The sequence below is a fragment of the Pollachius pollachius genome (genome assembly GCF_949987615.1).
Source record: "Pollachius pollachius genome assembly, chromosome: 8".
In the NCBI taxonomy this organism is placed as follows: domain Eukaryota; kingdom Metazoa; phylum Chordata; class Actinopteri; order Gadiformes; family Gadidae; genus Pollachius; species Pollachius pollachius.
In genome coordinates this window covers 25856516-25863357 of record NC_136941.1, presented here as the reverse complement: position 1 = coordinate 25863357, position 6842 = coordinate 25856516, and positions in this window count along the sequence as shown.

Below are 6842 nucleotides of genomic sequence, written 5' to 3'. Positions count from 1 at the left end.
TCAAGCGTCGACTTCCGCCTGTGGTCCAACACGCAGTTGCACGGAGTGCAAAATAATTTGCCCCCACTGTCGTGAAACAATCCGGGAAACTGCTTTGCACGGTCTTTTGCTCTTATCTTTGGCAAATGAGACCGCTTCATCAGCTTTTGATGACGTTCACGTCGTGTAATTACGTCACTTCATAACGTTCCCATGGCAACAGGGGGAAATGGCTGCTCTTTTGTGAAGTAAACGCACATTTTTTCGCGGAAATGGGCAATTTATGCGGTGAAAGTGCGGCATATTTGAAAAAATGCGGCCCCCGCATGAATATGCAGACTTTGGCTGATTATGCGTTGAATTAGGCGATCGCATAATCACGTTTTTCTGGAGGGACTGACATTTGGAACATTTGCGCTGTGGCACGCACACGGTTTGCATGTGTTAATTCGAAAACAAACAAAATCTAAAATACAAGAAAAACAGAAAAACCTACATTCAACCAGTGGGGTACCCTCACATGCCCCTGACTCTCTGAGGAGGTTCCTCCAGGTTCCCCCTCCGTGCCAGGGCGCCCTGAATTTTTGAAAGTTCCGCCCTGAATTGTCTGCCTTTTCACGCTTAAAAAAAAAGGGCTTGTTTAAATGCAGGAGTGACAGATATGATATGACAATTTAAATGCTGGACTGACAAAATATACCAATACGATGGTGGGAAAAGCTTACCAGTTTGTATGTTTTTATACTTCATTTTTACTTGACCGCTGACCGCTTGGGAGCCATCGGAGTACATATTTTTTTTGAAGAAAAGGGTTATGTGGTAGAAACGTTAAGAATGCTTAACTGGGATATTAATAGATTCATGGCTCAAATATTAAGGATCATGCTTTTGACATGTAACTAATGCATTTACGCGGTCAGCGATCCGCTGCCAGGCTTTGGTTCTCTGGGTTGCAGAGGCATTAGAGTTCCCTTTTCTTGTGATAATGTCCTCCTCATCATAGCTCTCCAGGAGAACCTGGAGTTCCATTTCATTGAAATAAGCGGCCCGTTTCGCCATGTTGATTGAACTAATGCATAACCCGTGCGGGGGAACCGACAGCTCTGGTTTAGTTGGCACAGGGTCAATCAACCTAGAGTTCAGCGTTAACTCTGTTTGTTAAACCTCCATTCGTGGAATACCCCTCTGAACTCAGTTCAAAACTTGAGAGCCCCGTGTATGGTTTTAGAGAAAATGTCCTTTGAAAAACATGCATATTTTGGCCTTTGCAAATTGCATTATTTTAGCACTTTGAAGTGAGCTATAGACAAAACTATACTTACAGTTCCGGCACTGACTGATATGACCATATTAACCGTTGTACTGACTACTTGTACACAGGGAACCACGTGATTTCAATGTATAGTTTCAGAGAAAAATGTCCTTTGAAAACCTCACATTTGACATTTGCAAATTGCATTATGTTAGCACTTTGAAGTGAGCTATAGACAAAATAATGGATGTTCCGGCACTGAATGATATGACTATACTCACTGTTGTCCCGACTACTTGCACACAAGGAACCACGTGATTTCAATGTATAGTTTCAGAGAAAATGTCCTTTGAAAAGCTCACGTGCATGCTTGGTCCTTTGAAAACCCTTGTTTGTTGTGGACGTTTTCACGCCAATCTGGTAGCGTTCGCAGCGATCCACACAAACACACAACCGTAGGTGAGGGCTTTTATTTTGAAAACGTTGCGAGATACCACACAAAGGCTGTTTAGAGTAGAGGCGCACGAAGGTTTTGCGTGATGGCTGGCTTAACCGCGGATGAACGAATGACGGCTCACTTGACCGCAGTCAAGCCTCCGCGCATCCAGCCTGCGGGCTGTACAAAAACATTCAAGTCGAGGAGGAGATAGTAGTTGTTTAACCTTTTAGATTGAGTAGAATACGTTTTAATGTACAGTTAGTAATTAAATTGACCAAGGGGCTGTATTTAAAGCTACAAAAATAATGCAAAAAAACCCCTGTAACTTTCAACGCAACTCTAACGTCGCTTCAGGCGTCCACACGAATCCTAACACGAAACCGCATAGGTCCGGTTTTATTTGAAACCACCCTGAGACCATGGACCTATTAAAGAACATGGTTTATTATCTGCCTAATAACATGATTATTAAAGACATGGTTTCACAAAAAAATCGGCTCCGGGTGGACGGCACCTGAAAGACATGTTAGATGCACTTTGGGAGATACACCCGCGGATGAGCATAGATGCGAGGCGGATTCACGAGTGTCACGTTTACTTTAGGTGGATGTTGGAGGTTTACTTTCTGGTGGATGTTGATGGATATTGCACAGATGGATATTGCACTGATACATCTTACTATGAAACTACTTCTTCGAGTTTAACTCCCTCTGCATCAGCAATCGGCGACCCGTCATGGTTTAATTAGCAGCTTGGAAACATAGATCTGTGATATCGTCTGAGTAATAGTTTATACACTTTATGGTCCGAGTGCTAGCTTGTGGAGATGACAGGGGCTATCGGAGGGTTAGTCAGTTTTAAGGCTGCCAGCCATGTATTATGGGCTGGTTTCCTATTCAAAGGTAGCCAGTGGAAATGTATGATTACCCCAGCTGCCTTGGCCCTATATAATTCATTACTGCAGCCAGGGGCAACGCAATAAGATGATCCTCCTTGTTGCGTTCTTGAAGAAAGTAGTCTAATCCGGATCGCTTTTAACTCACTTTATTTGTTAAAGTATTTCGGTATGGTAACTATGAAGCAAAAGGAGGGAAATTGTATGGACACACGTGTGAGCGACAAACAGCAGGCCTCTGTACCTAACTCCCTAATATGGACTGCCGGATGTTTCTGATTTCGTTGGCTCCAGGCCCTGCTTTAATACCAAGTAGGCGTGGCCTATGTGATGTATTGGCTCCGCCCTCCTCACCTGTCTAAAGGTGCTGCTATCTGTGGCTGGAGTAGTTATTGCAGCTTATATGTCGGGTCCTGCTTCCTAGTGGCTATGTATGGTAATTACGGCTTATGTGTTCGATCCTACTTCCTAGTGGCTATGTATGGTAGCCCATGTGCTTAAAATACGTAACATCCTGTAGACCTGGTTGTTTGCTTTTCCGTAGCCATTTCAGCGAGCCTCAGAGCCTGACTCATTACCTGCTATGGCTGCTAGAGCCACAGAGTAGGAGCAGGTTACCATGCCAGTGACGTAGCTGATTGTTGAAATCCAACATGGCCGTTTTAGCAAGTTCAGCCATTTTACCAATGAGAAAGCAGACAATACATCTGTTATATCAACTAAACTTCAAATTTCTGTTCAGTTCATCTTTAAACTGGCGATCGACGCAGCTCTGACACCCATTGCTGCTGCGATTGAGGGATTCGCAGCGAGGATTGATTCTCATGACCGCCGCAGTGTTGATTTGGAGCAACACCTCTCACACCGGGTTGTGTCGCTAGAAAGAGCTGTCGATCTTGCCACGGCTAACAAGCAGCTAACTGATGAAATGGAAGACCTCGAATCCCGCTCCCGCCGCTGCAATCTTCGAGTCATTGGCATACCTGAGGGGGCAGAAGGTGCTGATCCAGTGGCATATATGTCCAGTCTTTTTGCTGATGTTCCAATCACCACCACTTCTGGACCGAGCTCATCGCATTGGCCCTGAACCATCAAACCCCAACTCCCAAGGGCTAAAGCCGAGGGTCTTCATCGTTCGGTTCCACTACTATCAGGACAAGGAGCGAGCCTGGCGCTAGGGGACTATCAACCAGAAGCAGCTTACTCATGACGGTCGAAAGGTCTACATTTTCCCGGATTTCAATGCCAGCGTCGCTAAGAGGAGGGGCTGCATTCACCGTCTCACACTAAGCCTACTATTCTGCCCACTTATAGTTTAGCCATAGATGACGTTTGGATTATAGCTTGCTTGCTACGTTGCTGGCAAGCTAGAACTCATCAGCAGCTAGCTGCTCGCTACCTGTTTACAGGTTGATTTAGTTTTTATTAGCTTGCAAGCTAGCCCTTGGAGCTAATGACCCTGTACATGTTTTTATTTTCTTTAACTATGGTGTGCTATTCCTGGGTCGTTTAAAGATGTTTTAAATGCTTTTAATCATTTACTTGCACTTTTCGTCAACGCATCTGAGTTTGTAGTGTGTTTAATGAGCTATGTCTGGCTCTAGGCCATTTAGCTAATGCGGTTCTGACATGCGTTTGTTGCAGTGGTGTTTTGATATAATATTCAAATTTAAATACTGTTTAATGTGTATTTTTCACTGTGGAGCCTCTCTGTTCAGAAGAGGAGACTTGTTTTTTTTAGGTGCATCAAAATCAGATGTGGAGTTTGCCTGCGATTTCTCTCGATTGGGGAGGTAGATTCAGGGACTGGTGGAGGGGTGGGGGATTCTTTTACCTGTGTGTGCATGTGACTGTCTCGTTTTCTGTATGTGTCTTTATTTATGTTTTGATTTGATTTGGTTAACTTACAGTTTTTTGATCATACGGTGGTTTCTCTAACATTACCCCTCCTAGCTGAGGTCCTTTGGTTTTTGCTAGGTGTAGGCCTATGTGCTGTATTTCCAGCTTACTTCTCATACCCATCTTGCTTTTTCATTCACCCTGATTTAAGGCATGGGTGATCATGTTAAAAATGATTTATCCTTGAGATTCGTGAGCTGGAATTTTGAAAGGGATGAATAGCCCTGTGAAGAGATCTTGAGGGTTCTCTCGCTTAAAACTATTGAGGCTAGATGTGGCTTTTCTCCAGGAGACTCACCTGCGTGTTAAGGACCAAGATAGAGTAAAACCCCCTTGGGCTCAGCTTTATTTTCACTCTAATTTTGATTCCAGGGCCAGATGAGTTGCCATTCTAATCCACAAGATTTACACACAAGATTTTTTGAATTTGCTAATAACCTTTTAATGCAGATCCCAAACCTAAACACCCATTTATAAATATTTGGCGGAGACTTGAATTGTGTTCAACCCATGGCTGGACCGAGCCAGTGCTCGAACCAGTGTTCCATCGGCTATGTCCAAAGCTTTCTGTGAATTTATGACGCAGCATAAAAATATTGACCCTTGGAGACTTAACAATCCTAGAGCAAGGGAATACTCATTCTTTTCTCATGTCCACCATACGTTTTCTCGTATAGACAACTTTCTTGTGAATGGCTCTCTACTCCCAAAGGTTACAAACACAAAATATTGACCTATTATTTCAGATCACGCTCCCTTGCTTCTTGATATTGTCTTGAATTCCCAACCCCCATGGAGACTGAACCCCTTACTTTTGTCCGACCCTTCTTTCTGTGAATTAATTTCTTCATCCATTGACACTTTCCTTAGGATAAAAAAGACTGACACATCTTACTCTTTACTATGGGATACCCTCAAAGCTTAGAGGATTATATCATATGCATCACACCAAAATAAAACTAGGGAAGCTAAACAGACCTTTCCAATGCCATTCTTGACATTGACCGTCAGTATGCACTGAACTCATCTCCTGAGCTCTATAAACAACGCCATGACCTTCATGCAGAGTCTGACCTCCTGTCAACAGGCAGCAGAGAGGTTATTGCTAAAGTCTTGTGGCTCTTACTACGAATATGGAGATAAAGCCAGTCGCCTCCTAGCACATCAGCTAAAGCGTAATGCAGCAGGGCGCACTATTCCACAGATAAAAAATATATCAGGTACATTAACTGTCGACCCCGTTGAGATAAATTCTGCTTTTAAGTCATATTACTATTCTTCTCTTTACTCCTCTGAGTTCCCACCCAACTCTGACAACATGATTCATTTTCTTAATAACTTGGATATCCCCAATATAAATTCCACTCTGGCTGATCAACTTGATGGCCCTATCAATTTGGATGATGTTGTGTCTTCTATCATGTCTTTGCAATCAGGCAAAGCTCCTGGTCCAGATGGTTTCCCTCGTGAATTCTATAAGACATTTCACATTCAATTGGCCCCCTTGCTTCTTTCTGTGCTTGAGAAATTTCTAGTCTCGCAAAGCCAGACCAAACTATAGCAAGTAGTATGGTCTGGAATGGGGAGAAAATTGGCTGGCCTGTTTTTATTTCTTTAAACCAATCACAATCATCTAGGGCGGGGCTAAGCCCGGGAAGCAGCAGCGGTGTCGTGCAAAATAGTGCCGGGGGCGAAATTATTTTGATGGAACATCTGCACTTTCAGAGGCTGTCAGAGAGATGGCTCAATCCCAACCGCAAACGCCCCAAAAAATGATTAAAGATGTATGTCGCCTATGTGAAGCTCCTTTTATAGTTAAAAAGAACAAACATAGTTTGTTTCTTTCTCACAATGATGTCAAGACACCATACACGTTGGCCCTCGAGGAGCTCACGGAATCTGTCAAAACGACAGAAGTTTTAACATTTATATGTGGTTCTTGATAACGCTGTTAAACAAATATCATAGGTGCTATTCTTTTGAAGTTCTTTGCAATTTTCGACAGAGCCAAACATGCTAGCTTTACAGCACCGTCAAAGTCCTCTTCAAAACTCGCCATACTGCCTTGTTTCCTAGTTTGAGGGGGAGCACAATAGGGGAAAGCCAGCAACAGGAAGGGGAGGAGTTTGCGTTGGTAGACGCGAACGCTATAGACGCTGTCCATTTCGGCTCAGCCAGACTAAGGAATCTCTAAAGCAAGGTTCACTCCCCCACTCTCTAAGACAAGCTTCAATTTCGCTTCTGTTAAAGGAAGGGAAAGACCCTGATCGGTTTGGCTCATACAGGCCCCTGAGTCTCCTCAATGCTGACGTTAATTTCTTAGTTAAGCTGTCAGCTACCCACATTGAAAATGTTCTTCCCTGTATTATATGAGGAGC